This window comes from Aptenodytes patagonicus, chromosome W (genome assembly GCF_965638725.1).
Source record: "Aptenodytes patagonicus chromosome W, bAptPat1.pri.cur, whole genome shotgun sequence".
In the NCBI taxonomy this organism is placed as follows: domain Eukaryota; kingdom Metazoa; phylum Chordata; class Aves; order Sphenisciformes; family Spheniscidae; genus Aptenodytes; species Aptenodytes patagonicus.
In genome coordinates this window covers 29,237,340-29,258,364 of record NC_134981.1, presented here as the reverse complement: position 1 = coordinate 29,258,364, position 21,025 = coordinate 29,237,340, and the positions used below count along the sequence as shown (strand labels likewise).

Here is a 21,025-nt window from a genome sequence, read left to right as displayed (position 1 = left end):
GTTATGTAAAGAAGTTTCCATACTATAATTTTTTATTAAAAACATGTCATTAGAAATAAATAGTACATTTATAGTCATAAACAAACAAATAGTTTTTACATACACTAATGTTGGATTTCCTGTTACAAAAATGTAAGTGTATTCCACCATGTTATTTTTTTGTTTATACCTGATATAAAAGGATAAAGTTGTTGCATAAAGTTTATAGTTATCGCGGGTTTCGTATGTCCTCAGATTAGATACACAGGTTTGTGACAGTTTCCCTAATAATGTTTATATTGGAAACATAGCCTTCTGTTCTTGCTATTGATTTTGGATGTAGTAAATGAGCTTAAATACTGCAGAAAAAAATATTATGGTAATAACAAAGATTAATATATTTAGTTGCTTTTTCCTGCTTGCTCATGGGAATGACCGATTGGTATGAAAAAATAAATATGCTTGTACCATAGAAAGGCTCGATAATATCAGCTGGTTAAAGGAAAAATACATTTTTTTTTTAATTTACCAGAACCTTATTTTCATTAGCTGTGTGAAAAAGTGTTGCCTGGTTTCTCAGATACTAGGAAAGCAGAATTCCTCAATGATGTTTTCCTTTCTGTTTCCTGCAGATCAAGTTGATAATACTCAAACGTCACACGATTGATGTGTTTGCCGCTGGAGACCATTTGCAGTACAGTATTGTCACAACCAATCTTCATTTGGGCTAATTAGGGAAAAGAGAGATAGAGGAGATATAAAGATACATTTATATGAGAGAGAAGGAAAAGAGATATATATAGTGTTGGGAATTAAAAAGCACTAATACATACAATTTTGGAAACAAAGCAAATTTGTGTGTAGTAATGACCAGCCAGTGGTGGTATTGCTGACTAAATACCTTCTTCTGTATTTGTTAGTTTTACTTTATAATGGCTTATTTCCTCAAATGTTGTAGCCTTTACTCATGCAAATGCCACTCACTTCCCATCCACCTGCAGTCTCATGTATGCATAGATAGACATGACACAGAGGTCTGTACATGTTTGCACTTGGGAAGGTATGCTACCGTTAGATACTGTGAGCGACGGGTAGGGGTAATGGCACCCTGTCCTGGAGTTATCCAAAATTAACAATATTTGAACGATTCCTGTTAGAGGGATGAGTGGTTTTGTGTGGTGATAGTAAGGAAGTTCTTTGCAGTAACGAAGGTATGCGAGAGTCCCACCATGACAAACTCAAATGGCAGTGCCTAGCGTATGGATCCACTCTGGGAGAAATCAAGCATATCACTAACCACTGTTTTAGATGAGCCATTTGAGCAGGGGTTTGGCAAAGCCTGTTTCATTTGGAGAACTCATAGCATCTTTTCCACTGGAGGAGAAATCCGGTGGGTCATTGGGAGAGCAGGAGCTGCCAAGATTTCTTTACTGAAAGAGTGGTGAAACATTGGAACAGGCTGCCCAGGGAAGTGGTTGAGTCCCCATCCCTGGAGGTATTTAAAAGACGTGTAGATGCGGCGCTTAGGGACATGGTTTAGTGGGCATGGTGGTGTTGGGTTGATGGTTGGACTCGATGATCTTAGAGGTCTTTCCAACCTCAATGATTCTATGATTCTAAGATGGGATTTCCCTTCCTTCACACCGCCAGGAAAGTGCATTTTAATCTCATCATGGTGCTCAGTATTCACTCAGCATCAGTGCTTGCTGGTTAAAGCTTTGAACAGTGCCTGGACCATTAAGTTGTGGTGGGATGAAAGGCAAGGGAGATGACAGAGGCAAAGTGCCAGGCACGTTCCTGCTCTCTAACCCTGCGGAAATGCTGCTCCTCCGGTGCACTTGTTCATACTCCTGAGGTACAACTGATGTGCCACAGGGGCTGGTCTTTCACATCACTGCAACACTTCGTACTCTACTATACTGAATATTAGGGAAACTAGGAATTCTTATTTTTATGTGGAGAAAAAGGTCACCAACCTGGCATGATTGTGAAACAGGTTCAGAGCTCCCACAGGGTTCAAAGCAGAGAGTGGGAGGCTTTTTGGGGTATGTTTTACCCCTGCAGCAGAAAAGAAGTCTTTGGGAACACTGTGTAAGTGAGAAAAAATCCTTAATTGAAAATGTAACCGCTCTACCTTCATTTGTTATGAATTTCCAGGCTCATCTGCCTGTTGGCACTCTAATAATCATACTTTTCATAGGACAAGTATTTTAAAAATATATATCTTAACCTTGTTACAATGATTACTGCAGGGGCAAGTGAAGGTGATCATGGGTGTGCTGTATCACACACCCCAGCTGCAGGCTCGAATAGCTTTAGCTCTTATGTTCTGCTACATGTGAAGTTCACCAGTCTAGCAGGAAATCTGGGTTTGGGGGGGCTCTGCATGACTCCCTCTGGTTAATTATTTTATCATGCAGAGGTAAGTGGAAGAAGGAGTTCTCACCAGACCCATGAAAGGAGTGACAGAGATCAGCTAGTGGAAACATCTTGGACTGGTCTAAGCCAGTTCCTCCCAACAGCTCTACAAAATCTCCCACTCCTGCACAGCCTGCTGATGGTTTCTAAAAAGACAGAGATTAGAAGTTATTTATCATTTATCTTCAAAACGTAGCAATTCTCTAGACATGATTGCAGTCAACAGTAGGTTTTAGAAGTCCTCTGTGCTCAAACCTGTGTGAAATCAGGCTGTTCTCATCCTGAGCAATACTACTTCAATTTGACATTAGTCAGTTAGTTACCTTATGGGATTCCAAAGAAAGACCTAAGTGGGCTCTGAAAATTAGTGGCATGTAGTTAAGGTGTTGATTCAATTGCTTTTAGTGCAGATAAGCAATCTGATTCTGGATGCTTAGACGTAATCAAATTAATACAGGCATGGGCTGCACACGTGCCCACACTCAGCTGGCAGGCAGGAACTTAAGCTCCACTATACTGTACTTATAGATTCCTAAGCAATAAGAGTTGCTAAAATGCACTATTCTGGCAAAGTTTAATTAAAGTAGGAATTAACCAGAAGAGTATTTTTTGTATGATGACAACAGCTCACTGTATATTAGACCCACAAGTGCTCCTTTCCTGAAAGTTAATGCTGTTTGCCAAAATCATCTTGCACAGACACCTTGTGCACCTTTGGGCTGCGACCCATATGCTGCTGTTTAAGTGCCTGATTTCTTTACTCGTTCTGCTATATTCCCTTATCTGCCCACTGCTGAATAAGTCAACTCACTTGACCCATCTCTCAAAGCCTGGTTTGGGACACATTTTGTTTCTAGCCATCCTGAACCACCAGTCTGCTGCTACTGGTTCACAGACATCAAGAAGGGAGAAGAAGCTCCCGGTGGGTCGTGGACATTGGCATTCTGGACTGCAGAATTGGGCATACAATTATTTTCAGCTAATTTGTAAGGGAGGAAGATGTGTTCCTCTTGTGTATAAAAGGCTTTACATTTGATTTAGGTTTTGTTCACCTTGTTTTGCCTTTGTTTCTTGTGTGAGAACAGTGAGCTCTCCCTCTTTGGTGAGGAAGAGTGAGAGTCCCTGTGAAAACAGCATGCAAGGCAAGGGCATAACTGTGAACTGATTTGAGCCAAGTCATCCAATATTTAAAATCCATACCTTGTGTAGTGCTTTGGCTGATTTTGTCCTCAGGCACCATGCTGTAAGCTGAATTTCCCCTGTCTGGCCAACAGCTGGTCTCTCTCTCAGCATTGCAAGGCTGATCCTTGCTCCTGAGCACTTCCCATCTGCACTCAGCCCTTTCCTAGCTCACCACCTGCGCGCTTGTTCTTCCCCTTCACCATGCATGCAAGATGTAAACATCCCTTAAAAACTCCATGCATCCCCCCACTGACCTCCCCAAATCGATTTTCCACTGAATCTGCACCCTGGGGCTCGTGGCCTCCAAAGCCATGCCAGACCTCCCCAGCCCTGCTTGCTTGTGCCTCAGTGGAACGGCTCTCACCAGAGTTTCCAGTTTTCTTCCTAAATCTCAGACCTCGGTGTCAGACTCCCGAGACACTCTTAACAGCTTCTCTTCCTCTATCACCTCAGACATTACTCCTTTCATCTTAGTTTTGAAGCTTGGCCCCCTTCCAATCTATCGTCTTTGCTGCAGCATTAGATCGATTCCTGCTGCAGATCAACACATACGGCTAACCTTAATTGCTTATTTCTTACCTTGACCAAAACAGATCATCTTTGCACTTTCACTCACGCTGCCACTTATACTGGGATACCACACACTGACCCAAATATCTGTTTCTTCATTTTGCTCTAAGCCCTTCTTTAAAACTTTCCTTTGATGCAACACCCTCAAAACCAAAACCAGATGTGCAGAGACCCCTGTGTGTTGCACTGACAGAGCCTCTGTCACTGGTTCTTTGCCTGTTTCCATCAGTTGTCTGTTGCATCACTGCCTTCTTGTGTCCTGCTTCCAGCCAGCACCTTACCTTGCATATGACTGTCGTGGGCCCTGACTACTGCTCAGACACTGGCAATCCCTGTGAAGGCCCTAGGCTACCAGTCTCACTGGCACCAGAAAACAAGCTTTCTTACTCCCATCCTTCTGGATATTTTGGAATTTGCACCTTCTCGGACCTCCCAGGTACAGGGTGCCACCAACAGCTCTTGTCCTCTCCTGGCTGGTCGTCACTGTGCACCAAATGCTGTGGGGCCAAATCCCATCCCTGTGCTGTGCACTGGAGCAAATGGAGCCAGCACGTTTGTATTTTCACCACGCTAATACCTCGCTAACCCATGCCTCCTTTCTCTGTTCAGAGTGGTTGTTGCTTTCATTAGTTTAAATGCAGAAAGACAGCTCTCTGGGAGAGCACTCCTTTCTTTCTAATGAAATTCTTACCCTTTGTTATGGCAAGCAATATCTTCGACATTACAGAGACAATAGTGACAGAGACAGACCCAGCTCTTGTCGGGGGGGGGGGGGGGGGGGGGGGGGGGGGGCGGGGCGGGACCAGAGCCTGCAGCAGGCGCACACATGCCTTAACAGCCAGTGCCAAAGGCTATCCCCACTTCACCCCCCTTCCCTCTCCCGTGCCCAGGAAAACTGCACTTAGTAGTAATTTATTAAGAACAGACAACTCGCCTTTAAAAAGAGGCCATTTAAATGTCCCAGGATAAGATCAGATATTTTTATCACCACTGGGTAGATTATGGAGAAGCTGCAGTTTTTATGCTGATGAGGAATGACCTTCCTGAGGGAGTCTGAGAGATGACATTGCAAGCTGGGGCATGGGAGAAGGTACAAGAGTTACTCATGCAGTCATCGCTGCATGTAGCAAAATCATGTACTTTCAGTACTAACAAAGAACAGATGATTTAATTACTGAGAGTTACAACTAAATGCTGAAAAAAAATATGCACATGGCATTTTCTGGGTTTCTTGCATGGCATTTGTTCCCTAAAAATTCCTTGCCCATTACTTACCACGAGGTCTGGCAGAACTTGAGGGTGAAGCAGTCAGTAGGAGAGCTCACACCCCAAATCCATACATCAGGGGCTCATACTGTTTGCCAGTTTGAAGGAGGCTAAATATGGATGCAGGGCTTTCATTTAGCTTTGACTGGTTATTGCCTGATATTGCCAGCAAACCCCTAAGTCCTGTTCTGCTCCTCTTAACTCTTAACTTCCTTACCCTGAGAAACATCCCATTGAACCTAGAGCGGGTACATGCTGATTTTATCCTAAAGTTCAAACTTAACAGTTCAGGTAAGGGAGTAGCTTATCATCTGCGTGTGCAACCCAAGGGGTCCTCTACGCAGACCTGGGGGCCCGCAGCTGCTTCCGCTGGCAGGTGAAGGACAAGCCAGCTCCAGCACCTGCACACAATAATCACATCCACAGGCACGAAGCCACACCAGTGTGGAGATCCAGCTTCCAGGCTTGTGTCTGAGCAACTCAGAATAAGGGCAGGGCAGACATGCCGTCATCTTCATCCTTTGCATGGTGAGGCAGATGAATCAGACTGGCCTGAACAATAGTTGTTAAATGTCCTGTCCCCTCTTGGAAAAATGATGCAAGTGACCATATTTGTGCCTTGCCAGCTCACAGACTTCAGGAAATAGCTTGCAAATAGATCCTTGGGATCATATATCACTCATAACTATCACATAACTATTCAATATACTGTTTGTGCTATTGAACTTTTTCAAATATTTTTTTCCTCATTCCTCATACCATTTTTTCATACAATTTTCCAAATTCATACAATTTTATGGTTTTTTCCAACCATACAATTTTCCAAATTCCTCATACCCAGATCTAGAAATTGCTGAGATTAAAAGCTCTAAATTAATACTATTTGTTCTAGCCAAATGTGATGGGACATGACAATATTAGATTGGAAGATATATTGTTTGAAAGAAAGATCCTTCTGGTCCTGAATATCAAAGCCATGCCTAAGTTATATCTTATACTTCACTTATTTTCTTTCTTGAGACACACACTGAGGCTGAGTCAAACCCTCAGGCATGCAGGTATGTGTGGCTCCACTAGCATTACTGGAACAGTATCAGTGCAGATAACATCAGAGAGAGAATTCAATGCAAACCAACACATTCATTTTGCTTCCTGCCCAAAACGCAAGCCCATCTGACAATATAAAACTCAGACTTACGGAAGAGGTTGGCATTTTTCTTGACTGTGATGGTAAATCCATTGCCTGACTGGTGAATCCTGAAGAAGATCATTGCCACGTTCTGCGATGATCTGATGCTCCTCTGAATATTGCCACTTTCACAAAAGTCTATGTATCTTCGGGAAGTGGGGAGGGGGTGGTCCAAGGAACTGAGAAATTTCTCTCCCTTGAGCATCCAGCCATCAAATACCTACAGGGGTTCAATAATTGAAACCAAGGCTTTTGTTTATCACTCTGTTAGCAGAGAACAGAAGCATAAAGTATTACAGACACTGTTTTATTTTGACACCAGATGGCCTGTTCAAAGCTATCAATTAAAAACAAAAATTCTTTGTATTTATCCATTTCCTAGCATTTAACTAATTATTCAAGCTTCAATCCATATTTAGGAAAGGGATGCATATAAATTTTAATGTTGCCTTTATTTCCTTCAGGTGACAATTTTGGTGACCTGTTTTTGAGGGAAGCAGCTCTTTTTGCTCCAGCATCATCATGTTTGCATCAATTTTTTTATTTCTTACTATTGCAATTCCACTGTTACTAAGAGAAGTTTTGACCAACTTGATTTAGAAGCCACATCAAACATAAGTCACCCTCTCAAGCTCTGGGCATTAAGTCCATTGATCTGGCCTGTAATTTTCCACCATCCATGTTTTGCAGCTTGCCATTAATGGGCTTGGAGGCCTTCCAGAGGTATTGAAATATGATAAAGCTTCGGGGAGGAATTATTGACAGAGGTATTGCTCTCTCTTGCGTCTGTTCTTCCGGCTCATCCTAACCACTAGAAAGCAGAACAAATGCTACCTACTTGGCTGGAGCTTAAGCAGCGACCTCTACAGATCTTTCCTTCACAACAAAAATAGCAACAAATTTGCCCTCACCACGTTCAGGGAAATGTGTCAGAAATGCGTCAGAACTAGAAATCTGTATTAACTCTAGTACAGCTGCGCAGTTACTTGCCTTGCTGTTTCAATTCCCTCCTAGTCACTCTCACCCAGTGTCGTGGTTTAACCCCAGTCGGCAACCAAGCACCACACAGCTGCTCGCTCACCCTCCCCCCCCTCCCCGGTGGGATGAGGGAGAAAATCGGAAGAGCTAAAGTAAGAAAACTCGTGGGTTGAGAGAACAGTTTAATAATTGAAATAAAATAATAATAAATTGTAATGAAAAGGAAAACAACAAGAGAGAGAAAGAGAGGAACAAAACCCAGGAAAAACAAGTGATACAACCACTCACCACCCGCCAAATGATGCCCAGCCAGTCCCCGAGCAGCGATCACTGCCCCCCGGCCAACTCCCCCCAGTTTATATACTGAGCATGACATCATATAGTATGGAATATCCCTTTGGCCAGTTTGGGGCAGCTGTCCTGGCTGTGCCCCCTCCCAGCTTCTCGCTGGTAGGGCATGAGAAGCTGAAAAGTCCTTGACTTAGTGTAAGCACTACCTAGGAACAACTAAAACATCGGTGTGTTATCAACATTATTCTCATCCTAAATCCAGAACACAGCACTGTACCAGCTACTAGGAAGAAAATTAACTCTGTCCCAGCTGAAACCAGGACACCCAGTAATTCCTTCTATGCTCCAGTTGTTCTTTGTCAATACTTTGAAAATCCAAGGACCAGATCCCGCCATCGCTTCTGTGAGTAATCCTAATGTGAATATGTGTGGGACTTCCTTGTGGAAGAGCTGCAGGATCAGTCTCTGGATTTGCTAAAACTGTAAGTTTTCTGAAGTAACGAGACATGGGAGCTCAAATTACACCAGGGAAAAGCTTCCTGTATAAATACAATAGTATAATGGAGAAATTGGGGACCCATGATCAAAGGAAGGAAGCCTCTATAAAGCCTCAAAGATCTCTTTGATGAAAGCATTTTTTTTCTAGCATCAAAGATCTCTTTAATGAAGGCATTTTTTCTAGCCTTCAGAAGTGGCTGTAAGTCTAGGTATAAAATCCTTGGACCCACAAGAGGCTGAAATCAGCCTCCTCAGCACAGCCTGTAGCAACATGGGGAGAGATCCCAGCCAAGGGTACGGGATGGAGGGACAGGATTCCCCAGGATAAAGCAAGCAGGGGGAAAGCATCTCTCCAAGGGAGGGAGACAAGGATAGGGCTTCAGGGCAGCTTTCCTCCTCCCCAGAGCTCAGCTCACTGCCAGGTGGGATGGGCTCTGTGCTATACACGGCCACCACAGCGCAAAGGGCAGAGCACAAGGTGAGGGGAGCAGCCAGGGGCTGTTGAGCCTCCCCTTATCTCCTGAACCGAGTTCAGATCTTGGTCAACACTTCTGCCTGCCAGCAAAATGCACTGGTAAAGTTTTTTGATTCTGGAATATAAACGGCTCTGAGTCATGAACCTCTTTCTGTTCAGAGCCAACATCCTGAAAAGCTCTAGCAGGGCTTTATTGAAAGAAAGCCTGCAATGATCCACTCATTAATAAGCTGATGCTAAGTGACCTGCAAGCAGAGGTCCTGGAACAGTAACAGTTCAGAGAGCTGTATTATTATCTGCAGGGATCATGTGATTCATGGTGCAATGAGAAAACCCTCCTAACGGAGCTGAGGAGCTTGGCTTGTACTGACCAAACTTTTCAGTCAGTCCCCTAGGTATGGGCACTCAGTAGAGGTGCTCCTGGAAAAGTTCAGAAGAGCCCATGCTGCCGTTTGGAGGGGGATCCTCTGCCTGCATCCAACTTTGCCTTGGGGGGGGGGGGAGGGGGACGTTCCAAAAGTGCCTCGGGGAGGGGGAACAGCCGTCCCAGAGACAGCTGCTTTGTGAAAGCCTGTTCTGCACACACAAACGCACATGTGTTCACCCGCCCCTTCCACATGTTGATACCAAAATACTAAGGAGACATATGGTTCTCTTTGTCGAAGCAAAGTAGCTAAATGTTCTGCAGACTGGACATTCCATAGATAAAAGGAATCCTTGAAGCTCTGTGTACAGGGGTGGAATGGATAAGGAAGTTATGCTGAAATCAGCTACTGCAACTAGGTGAAAAGACTGAGTTCAATTGGCGGACACAGTGAGGAAGACTATCGACGACCACCAGAGGACCCTGGAAGACCACCAATGAACATAAGAGCGCATGTGTTAAAGACTCTTACATATGTTGATGAGTTCCAAGAAATAACATGAATATGCTAATCATTTCTCAGAAATCTAATGAATATGTATATTCTGATTGTACATAACTCCCATAGTTGAGCAGCCCAGCGCGCACACTAGGTGGAGCGATCCCCTGTGCGCCCGGCGCCACAATAAAGAACGCCTGCTTTCTAAAACTCCAAATTGAGTCTTAGAGAGTTTTTCATCTGCTGACTTACGGTAACATGTAGCCTCGCACATGAAAGCAAGGAAGGGGAAGCACAGCAGGACTTGCCAGCTTCTTACCTTCAGGAAATCACCCCCTTGGCAGTTGATGTTTATAAAGTCATAGTCTATCGTGATGAACTCCTCAGGCTCCCCGATGAAGAAGGTCGCGCAGTGCAGCTGCGGTTGCTCTGCAGTGAAGGTGAACTGCCCCTCTATACTCAGCATGTCAATGCACCCTGGGGAAACAGAGCCACGGGGCTGCTGCTGCCTCAGCCTGCTGGGGAGGGAGACACAGCGCCAGCTCTCACGGCGCAGGGAGGGGGGGAGCAAGGAGAGACCCCTGCGCTGAGACCTGGCCAGCAGGGAGGAGAGGGAGACCTAGCTGCAGCAATTAGGAGCTTGCTGAGCACCAGGGGGTGGGGTGAACAGTAACTCACAGGTGTGAGCACAAGCATACGATGGGGGGTGCAAGGGGGGATGACATGTTGAAGCATCTCTGAGCAGAAAACTGTGTGTATGTGCACAAGCGCACAAACACCCCATTCCTTCAGATTTCTCCTTAATCACAGCTTTTCTACCTGCCCCATCCCCTGGAGCTGTGACCCTGTGGGTGGACGACCCCCATCCTGCTCCCATCAGTAGGGACCCCCAACTCTGAGCCCCAACCTCTTTTCAGAGCCCCATTTCAATCCCTCTGCCTTGACCACAGCTTTTCTGAGATTTTAACGCTTTGTCCTTCTCCTCCCCCTCCTCACAAAAAGCGCTTGCAGCTCTGTCACTCCCAAATAGCCCCTTTCCCCCTCCTTGAGCCCCGAGCTCCCCCCAGGACTTTCCCACCCACCAGCAGTCCCCAGCAGAGCAACAAAGAAACTCATGGAGCAACCGCCAGTAGATCTGCTCTGCAGACAGCTCTCACTTCAGATCTTCACTGAGGAGTAGGAAGGGCTCATCTTCACTGGCATCCCTCACCTGGTGAAGAAAAGAGGGCAAGAAGAGGCTGGGGCAAAGTGAAATGCAGCCCCCTCCCTGCACCTCTCTAGAACAGGTGCCAGCAGATTAAATCCCTCCTCCAGAAACAGTGCAGCTGCAAAAGAACTCAGTCAGAAAGCTGCCAACTTGTGGTAGAGGGGAACAAACCTGGTACCTAAGAGGTGAGCCCAGGAGCTCAGCACATAGCAAGTTGCTTAATTCCTCAGCAAAAATGCAAGCTTGAGAAAAGGGAGGATAAACAAATGAGAGGGAGGGAGGGAGGGAGGGACTGTTGCATTAATGTTACCCTTGTGGTTAGGTGTAGGTTTAATGCAGGGGGAGTGGGAATAGGAAGGGAGAGAGGAAAAAGCATGATGCTCAAAAGCTAGGAATACAAGTTAGAAGACAGAAGTAAAAGCACAGTGAGGTGCGTTAGTCATCAGTCCTGTTGCTCATCTCTAGGTATCTGGTTTCCCCCTTGGAGGCTGCCAGGAAGACGAGAACAAAGCAGAACTGAAATTGGAAAGCAGACAGCATGCTGATACCTCCTCTCCTGGCCCTCCCTCTTCTCCCCATGCCCAAGTTTCTCACAGTCTGCACCAGTAGGCAGGAGCCACTGGGGTCTCTTGGTGAGACTCTTTTTCTAGAGCTGTTGGAAGGGGAGGCACTTGGTCCCTGTACTGATAGGGTAACCCATGGTAACTGAATTCCTCTCGCAGTGACACAGTATGTGGGCATGACGAGGGTCCAAATCACAGCCACAAATTTCTAAGATGGTCAAACTCCCCTCACTGGCAGATGTCTTTTCTACTTATTTGTCTGGCAGAGCTGAAAAGCTCTGGGAAGGAGAGCCCGTCCCCACGCAGCCAGGGCACTCGCACGGTGTGTTTATTTCAAATTACTCCAAAGTGAGGAACAGGGAGCATCCTTCCCTCCCTCCTCCTCCCCTCCTGCTTTCCAGTTCTGGGGCATTTCGGACCTGCAGGGCTCCCTGCCTCCCTCCTGCTGCTCCATGACATGTGGCTCTCCACAGCCCCCGTGCCAGGCGCTTCCCATCAGCTAGGCCTGGGTGGGTGCCCCTGCATCCCAGCCAGGCTCGCAGCCCGGGGCTAGCAGCCCCCTGGAGCTGGGGGACCTGCTGGCTTCCAGGTCCCGTGCCTGCAGCTGGGGCAGGAGGGCTCTGCAGCAAGTACACAGGCAAAACCAGACAGCTGTCCCCACCAGACATGGCTTTCGTACAGAAATTAGGAAAACTTGGGGTTCCCAAGGGCATATTCCTCACAGAACAGCTGATGCTGCTCCAGCCCTGATCCTCAAGGGAAACCTGAGAAATACCTTCAAAAGATGAACCTGGGAATGAAAATTCATAACTCTGCAGAGTATTAAAAATCAGGAACTCAGCAGAGGTATTAGTTTTAGGGTATATTCTTGTTTTCCCCTGACCCTGGATGAACCATTGATACTCTGTGGACAATAACTACCCTTTCCCCATCTCAGGCTTCTTGTTAACATCTCCTTCTGCTTTATGCTTCTCTGTCAAATTGTCGCTTTGGTTCAGCAAAACTTAGAAAAAATACGATCCAGACTGGCAAAGCTTTAATTTTGCTGCTTCTGATTTCATTCTTAGGGCTCGCGGACAGAAATATTTGCCTTCTGTTTCACTCAACTTGTTGGTTGAACAACAAAAAAATAAATCTTATTCTGTCTATACACTTGTGGCTCTGACCTTATTGTACTGTAATTCTTATTTTTATGGTTTACTTTAATGTAAACTAATATTTCTCCATATCCGCATGGCACTTCTGTGATTTTGCCATATCTGTGTGGTTTTCAAGAGCATAAAGAATACTAAGCATAAAGAATACAGAAAACATATTATTTTTTAACTTTGACATCAAGTTGCATTCAAAAGTTGTTAAAACTGCTTTGGGGAACTGAGTAGTTAATTGCTGGATGAACCAAGACTGAATTAATTCATCTTCATGTACTTGCCTTGAATTGTTTAAATACTGTGATTTTAGGCAAGGATTATCTGAAGCACCAAGGGAGTTCAGAATCTGAAATCCATTGAAGTTCTTTGGGAATTACAAGTTTTGGTGGAAAACTGCAGGGTTTAGCCCCAACTTGCATTAGAGGATGGCTGGGAGGTTAATCAGGGTGGTGAGAGGTGCCCTGGAGACCACCAGGATCCTGCGGGACCAGGAGGGGCTGCAGGGGAGCCCAGCCTCATTCACTTCTCTTATCACACGTTCACTTTCTGAAGAGATTAAGAAAGTCAGGATTATAGCATAATGGGCAGCTCGCTTCTTGTTTGTGAGAGCAGGTCCAGAAAAAGTCAGAGATTTGACGGAAGCACCCAGAAGTGGTACCTGAGGCTCAGCTTCAGCCCCAGTAAGAGCCCAGATCCCCTCCACTCTCCATCTTCGAGGCACTTTGCAGAACCCAGTCCCAATTCTGGCTGGTATGTCCTGGTTTACCCTGCTGGCCCCCAGCCTAGACCTCAGCTGCTGAGTCCTCGAATATCTTCAGTAAAGGAGAGAGACTGATTGTGTGAGAATTTCACCAGTTACTGAAGATTTGGTTAAATTCAGCCACAAAAAAAAAGCAAAGGACAAATGACACTGTAGTTAAACCAATATGACTGTCTATTAAACCAGCTGTGAGGTGATCCACTAAAAAAAACCATACCAACAGCAATGTTGACATATTTTAAACCCTTGCCCATGAATAGCTGAGGTCTGGGCTAGCATAGCATTTGCTGGTGGGGGTGCCCAGATGAGCAGGTAGCCCCAGGGGCTGGAGGACATCCTGACAAATGAGGTGTGGGGGCTGTCCTTCTCCAACCAACAAGGTGATGGGAGGGAGGCTAGGAGCCACCTCTGTCTGTTGCAACTCCTTACTCACACAGGACCTACAGTAGCTTTGCATTTCCTATGTGACACCTGCAGGAATTTGCTTTGAGCATTACAAATATTCTGTATAATATTAGTGCAAAAGCGAAACTCAGACGCCCATTGCTGTGGATGTGGAGCTTGGTTTTAACAGAGGTGCTAAAGCAACCTGCCATCTACTTTGCGTCATCTTCTGCTTTGCATTTCGGCTCTGGGCTCAGCAGGAGCTGATGAAGCACGATGACATCCTGCCCAGCCTCATCGCAAAGCCTCCTGGTGCCCAGGGTAATTCCTTGTGTCCTCAAACACAGGGCTGCCCTCAACCCCCAAACTCTTAAATGATTCACTTTGTGCAGCTCTAATGCCTGTGGAAGGCAAGTATTTGGGATGGGGATAGAGAACCACATGCAGAGAGGTACAGCTGCTGCTGGCGGAGGATCTGCCCTGCAGTGCCTCCAGACCTGACTCAGGTGGAGCCCCAGGCAGACAGGGTGGACAGTCCCCTGAAGGAGACTGGTCCCAGGGAAAAGAGGGGAACTCACCTCCCAGCCCTACACCCTGTCTGTCAGAGGGCAAGAGAGGATGGGGGAACCACCTCCTCGCTCAACACCACTGCCTCCTCACAAGGTATCATAGGTCCCCTTCCCCTCTGCACCTCCCTTTGCCCGTGCAGACCCTCACTCCAGGGCTGCTTTTGTTTAAGGCCACTAGCAGAGACTGAACTCTTCGGAAGATGCAATTGCGACTAACAAAGCAAAGAAAAATCAGCAGTTTAAACAGGGTTCAAAACATCCCTACAGCATTTCAGAAGGGAAAAGCACCTTCAATGCAATCCAAACCCTTGGGTGAATGAGGAAGGTGTCATTTTTCTTTCATGGGGTTGAGTCATGATAACACTTTGTAGGACATTTTTTTTTCCATTAACATCAAATTATATAACACAGTAAAACACATTCCCGGTCTGACCTCGCTAGTGGCTAGATATTCCAGTTTCCCTCACACTGTGACACCTTGACTCTGCTGGCAACCATAGCTCACATTGGGAGCAGCCCTTTTCCCTAGCAGAAGCAATGGGATGCCATCACACTGATGAGAGGCCAGGCTGTGTGTGGGGTATCATCCACCCCACTCTGCTACAGTTCAGGGGGACATCGCTGGGGACACCCCAACCTTTGCAAAGCCTCAGGTTGTTAAAGCAGTGCTTCATGGGTGGGTTTTTTATGCTATTCAGCTGTGTGCTGAGGACCTGCCTGCCCCACAGTGGAAATCCTCCACCTACTCCACCTAGCACTCGGAGCTTGTGGGTGTCTTGTCAGCTATTATACCAGAGAAGAGATCCCAGCGGCGGTGAGAGGTGGAGAAAATACAGCTGAACAAAGAGAGTAGTGAAACAAACCCCATTAACCCTCCCTGGTGGTGATCAAGCAATGCTCTGTGCTATAATACAGGTGGTAAACGCAATTTCTTCTCCTCAAAGGTAAGGTGGTTGGTACAGGAAGATTGTGGATGATGCTCTTGGTATTGAGATTTGTTAGTGAGCAGTGCTTGAGCTACAGACAGTCCTTAGGGATCCCTCCCCGATGCAAAGAGGGATCAGGTATTATGAACCCTTTTTGCTCTCCAAAAGGATGCCTTGAGCCCCCAGCTCACTAAAACAACACCCTGCCATGCTTTAATTCCTGTGAAAGATCATTTTATTTCAGCTCTAGCTTCATCACAAACACACCACAGGCTGTGGCCCCCAATTTCCTCCATTCAACGTGGAAATTTCACCTGCAGCACATCTCACCCTGTGCCCAGGTAAAGGGGCGAACCCTGAGGCTTGCTGACTCTGGAGAGCCTGTACAAACCACAGCTCCTGGATTTCCTACAAGCTACTTGTTGAAAACCACAATCTTCTGGTTTGGGCCATATTTTAAACCCACCATTTCTTCCCTTCCAGAGCATCTCCCTCCTCAGCTGCAGCCTGACTGCTGGCACAAGCAGACGGAGCAGACCAAACCTCCCTCTAACACCAGGACCTTAAACAAGAGTTAATTTTCCTGTGTAGTACAGTTCAACATGACTAAAGTAACTAAATGGGCCCTGTTGATGGTTTGATATGGTCCTCTTACAAAAACCTCATCAGAGTTGCAATAACAGCTGAAGGAGAACATTCTCAACAACAGAAACACTAAGTCTGAGATCACATTTTGTGCTTCATCCTTTACTCTTACTTTGGTTTCAGCATCAGGCAGGTTTCCTAACAGCCCATGATCCAACCTGAGCCCAGGACTCCTCCCTCTGTGGTCAGCAGGCATTTCTGTCATTGACTTTGGTCACTACCCAGATGATTTTTGTCATCTGCCCCAGCTCTGTGCGCTGGCAAAGTAAATCCACTACCTCTTCCGAGCCTTGCCATACTCTGTATGCTGGCTTTGGCTGGGATAGAGTTAATTTTCTTCATAGTAGCTAGTATGGGGCTATGTTTTCGATTTGTGCTGAAAACAGTGTTGATAATACAGGGATGTTTTTGTTATCGCTGAGCAGTGCTTACACAGAGCCAAGGCCTTTTCTGCTCCTCACACCACCCCACCAGCGAGTAGGCTGGGGGTGCACGAGAAGTTGGGAGGGGACACAGCTGGGACAGCTGACCCCAACTGGTCAAAGGGATATTCCATACCATATGACATCATGCTCAGCATATAAAGCTGGGGGAAGAAGGAAGGGGGGGGACGTTCGGGGTGATGGTGTTTGTCTTCCCAAGTAACCATTACGCGTGATGGAGCCCTGCTTTCCTGGAGATGGCTGAACACCTGCCTGCCAATGGGAAGTAGTGAATTAATTCCTTGTTTTGCTTTGCTTGTGTGCACAGCTTTTGCTTTACCTATTAAACTGTCTTTATCTCAACCCATGAGTTTTCTCACTTTTCCTCTTCCTATTCTCTCCCCCATCCCACTGTGGGGGGAGTGAGTGAGCAGCTGTGTGGTGCTTAGTTGCCACCTGGGGTTAAACCATGACACTCTGTAACAACACTTCTATTACTTTGCGCGTGTCTAAATTGGCTTTAAATAGAGCTGAACTTTCTGTAAGGTGAAGTAAGCGTAGCTTGTTAACTCTGGGAAGTTTGACACAAAAGATGTGTGATTTGTCATGTTGAGTGGTTTAGAGAAATGACAAACACATGTGATTTATGAACTGAAAGCTTATCAGCATTGTGCAGGCTTGATGATAAGTGTTGCATTAACACTATTTATGGCTTTGAATAAGAGCAAGGACTGTGAAGCTTGCAGTTTAGTGGGTTACAAATAATCAAGCAAACATTATATTCAGACACCGAGATTACCCTGAGGGTGGTTATCACTACCAGCTCTGCCTGTGACTCAACCCAGCGTCTATACAAAGCAGTCAGGGCTAAGAAGTGGGAGCAAAGAAAAGTTTTCTCCCAGGAAGGAGAGAATAGATGTGGGAAGGGGCGTGCCATCGCTCCGATGTTAGGAGAGGCACCGGACGTTTGCAGAGTTGTTTAATTTTAGCCTGGGCTTGCCTTGTCTGTGGATCCTCCCTCTCAAGGGCTGGTGCAGGAAGACCTCAACATCAGAGCCACATGCAGGTATCAGCGTGGCTCCGAGGCAAGGGACCTGGTAGATGCCTCCTTCACTCCATGGACCAAAGTGGGTCATGTCAGCCTTCGCCTGACGCAGCGGCTGCCCTGATAAGTCCCAGCACCCTTGCAGAAGAGCAGTCTCCTTTCCAAAACACAGCACAGTTATTGTGGTTGGTCTTTGCTTGGAGGCGTACCCCTCATGGCCCACATCAGGTCACATGCCGGATCTGCAGAGGATATGGTGCTGCAGCTTCTTCCCGTGCTTTCTTGCAACCTTCTTACAGCAACCTTGCCCTGAGCAACAGCTCCTGCTCCTTCTCTCTCAAATTTGCTGTTCAACTCTGAGTTATTAGAGCATTTGTCACTTTATTTTCAATGCTGAGATCACTTTATTATACAGAATATAACTTTCAGATGTATTGAGAAATCTTAGTATTTACACATGTTCCAAAATTCATTAGATCTAGGTCACTACGAAGAACAAACTTCATCTTTGACAAAGCCCCACTTTAAAAAGTGATATTGTAAGATATTTTTCCTATCCAGGGACAAGTATTTCTCAGCTAAAGTGACTGTCTCCTTGACTGAGTCTTTCTCATCCAGGAAAAAACTGTGATTCAACATGATTGTCTCTGGTAGTGTTAGGCATTACAGTAATGGTCCCATTTCAGAAACACTGTGGAGTGTTACACAATTCAACTAGTCAATAGGAGTCAGATAAGAGATGCCAGTATACCCAGCATAATGGTATATTTATCCTTTCAACTGCTCCTACCACTTAGTCCTTTACTTTTCACATGCACATGATTCCTTTCCGGTTATCCTTAGTACCGTATAGGCTGCAGTGCCAAACACTGATCAGTTAGACTCCAAACACTTCTAGACAAAAGTACTGGAATATATTGTGTCTATGTAAAAATCATAAATGTTGAAGGACTTCCAGATCACCTGGTCTGCATTTTTCAACCTCCTGAAGTCTAAAGACAGCTTCACCTTTGATAAAAATGTTACAGACCATCTTTACCTTGGGTCTGCCAACAGGCTTTTTCATTTCAAACAGAAACTGTACTTGGTGTTCAAAGACTGATGATTCTCCACTTTAATCTTATTCCTGGGGCACCAAAAATGACAAAAAAAATTCCCTGAGTGAAAACTGCAGAATTAGGTCATTAATGCAAGGGCAAAAAGAGCTTTGGTTTCACCTAGCCAAGGCATGGTTTAACAGGACAGAGCTCTCCAACCCTGTATCTCCTCCAACCACTCTTTGCTCAGCCACAGGGACCTATTTGCTGCCACCACCACTCAATGTCCCCAGCCGGAGCTGGGGAACCTGCATCTTTCTGCAGCATTCTCAATTTCTTGCCATTTTTCAGCTCCCAAAACACAACCTTATCTAATGCTTCAGGTGGTTCAGTTGCTCTTCTGCTCTTTGCAGCATGTTCTACCCACAGGTTTTTCCTGCTATAGCTTTATTCTGTGTTTCCACATAGTGCTTTTCTGGGCTTGTGCAACTGCTCTGCAACCATGAAGTCAACAAGGACCTGAGAGAACAGCTTAGAATTTAAAGCAGATGCATCAGAGGAGCATTTTCCACCAATTTTCCCCCAAATACCTGTGCTCCGAGCAACTGCTCCTCCTGTCTTCCTCTTAGCTGCCTTGTTGCAACATTTACAATTTTACAGACATGTCCTTATTTAGCCAACCAGCTAACAGTAACACAACTTTCCATTGAAGGTTAATTTAAAGTCTCAAGCACACATCCTCAGCTTTTGCAAAATTATGCAACTAAGTGCAATAGTCTCTGTCTTTTTACATCAGCTGAGAATCTATTTGCCAGGGCAAAATAAGTGGATGCAGCTGCAGTTCTCTTCCTTGGGAGTTGCCCCTCGTACACAACTGATTGCAGATGGCTGAGAGTTGGTATTTAAAGAGACAAGCTTTTTTTAATTTTTTTTTTTTTTAATGTATCTGGTGAAGTTCATTCATGTGCTCTGTCTGATGGCTACCCAGGGCCTGTAACCCACCATACCCCAACTCAGAAGAAAGGATGTGGATGGAGCTAGCTTAGAAAATGGATTACCAGATCATAAACAAAATGTTATCTCTCATGCAGTATCATGTGGCAGAAGAAAGACAAAATTGAAAATGTGACCCGTTTTCTTCAAATAATACAGTTCTGTTCAAAAGACCTAATTATCCCTAAAGACACATCTATTAATTGTTGGCCTGTCAATCAAAACCCTTATTAGACATGCGCATGACATCACATCACAGTCTAACAAATCTTCCTGCCAGTCAAAAACATTTATATAGATTAATCTGATTTCAGAGGCAAGTTTTGTGTTTGACATTTTACCCAACTTCTTTGGGGCTGAAATCAGAGAGAAGCTGAATGCTTTCTGTGTGCTGCCGAGCTGGGACTATGGGCTCTAGACTGTGCCCAAGAGTTTCCCTCCCTTCCACGTTCTGCTTTATGCAGCCCGATCAAGGGGAGCCTATTGACAAAGCCTTCTTACTCCAGCTACAGGAGGCATTGTGCTCGCAGGCTCTCATCCTACTGGGGGACTTCAACCACCCCGACATCTGCTGGAAAAGTAGGATGGCAAGCTGCAGGCAATCCAGGAGACTCCTTAACTTCTTAAGCCAGGTAATAGACAGCTCTACCAGAGGGGATGTGATACTGGACCTGATGGTCACCAATGCAATGCTAATCAGAGACGTCAAGACTGGAGGCAGCCTGGGCTGCAGTGATCACGCACTGGTGGAGTTTGCAGTCCTGAGGGATACGGGTCAGATGAAGAGTAAAGTCAGGACCCTGAATTTTAGGAAAGCAAACTTCCAGCTGTTCAAGGAGTTAGTCAATAGGACCCCCTGGGAAACTGCCCTCAGGGACAAGGGAGCAGAACAGAGCTGGCAGATCTTTAAGGATGCTTTCCATAGAGGGCAAGAGCTCTCGATCCCCAGGTGTAAGAAATCAGGAAAGGAAGGCAAGAGACCAGCATGGCTGAGTCAAGACCTGCTGGTCAAACTAAAGAGCAAGAAGGCAATGCACAGGCAGTGGAAGCAGGGACAGGTATCCTGGGAAGAGTATAGGGATGTTGCCCAGTTGTGTACGATGTTAGACCAAGCTGTGGATGGAACTGAACTTGGCAAGGGCTGCAAAGAATAATAAGAAGGGCTTCTATAGGTGCGTTTTGCAAATGCACGTAGTATGGGGAATAAACAAGAGGAGTTAGAGACGTGCGCATGCCTACAGGGCTACGACCTTATTGGCATCACGGAGACGTGATGGGATGGCTCCTATGATTGGAGTGTTGGGATGGAGGGATACAGGCTCTTTAGGAAGGACAGGCAGGGGAGACGAGGAGGGGGTGTCGCCCTCTATGTCAATGACCAGCTGGAGTGCATGGAGCTCTGCCTGGGGATGGATGAGGAGCCGACCAAGAGCTTATGGGTCAGGATTAAAGGGAAGGCAGGGACAGGTGACATTACGGTGGGGGTCTGCTACAGGCCACCTGACCAGGAAGACCGAGCGGATGAGGCCCTCTATAGACAGATAGGAGCAGCCTCACGCTCACAAGCCCTGGTCCTCATGGGGGGCTTCAACCACCCCGACATCTGTTGGAGGG

The 21,025-nt window shown here is 46.0% G+C and overlaps 1 pseudogene; it reads right to left on the bottom strand.

Moving 5' to 3' along the window:
• Positions 1–555: 555 nt before the first annotated feature.
• Positions 556–11,456, bottom strand: LOC143172015 (corticotropin-releasing factor-binding protein-like; annotated as a pseudogene).
• Positions 11,457–21,025: the final 9,569 nt, after the last annotated feature.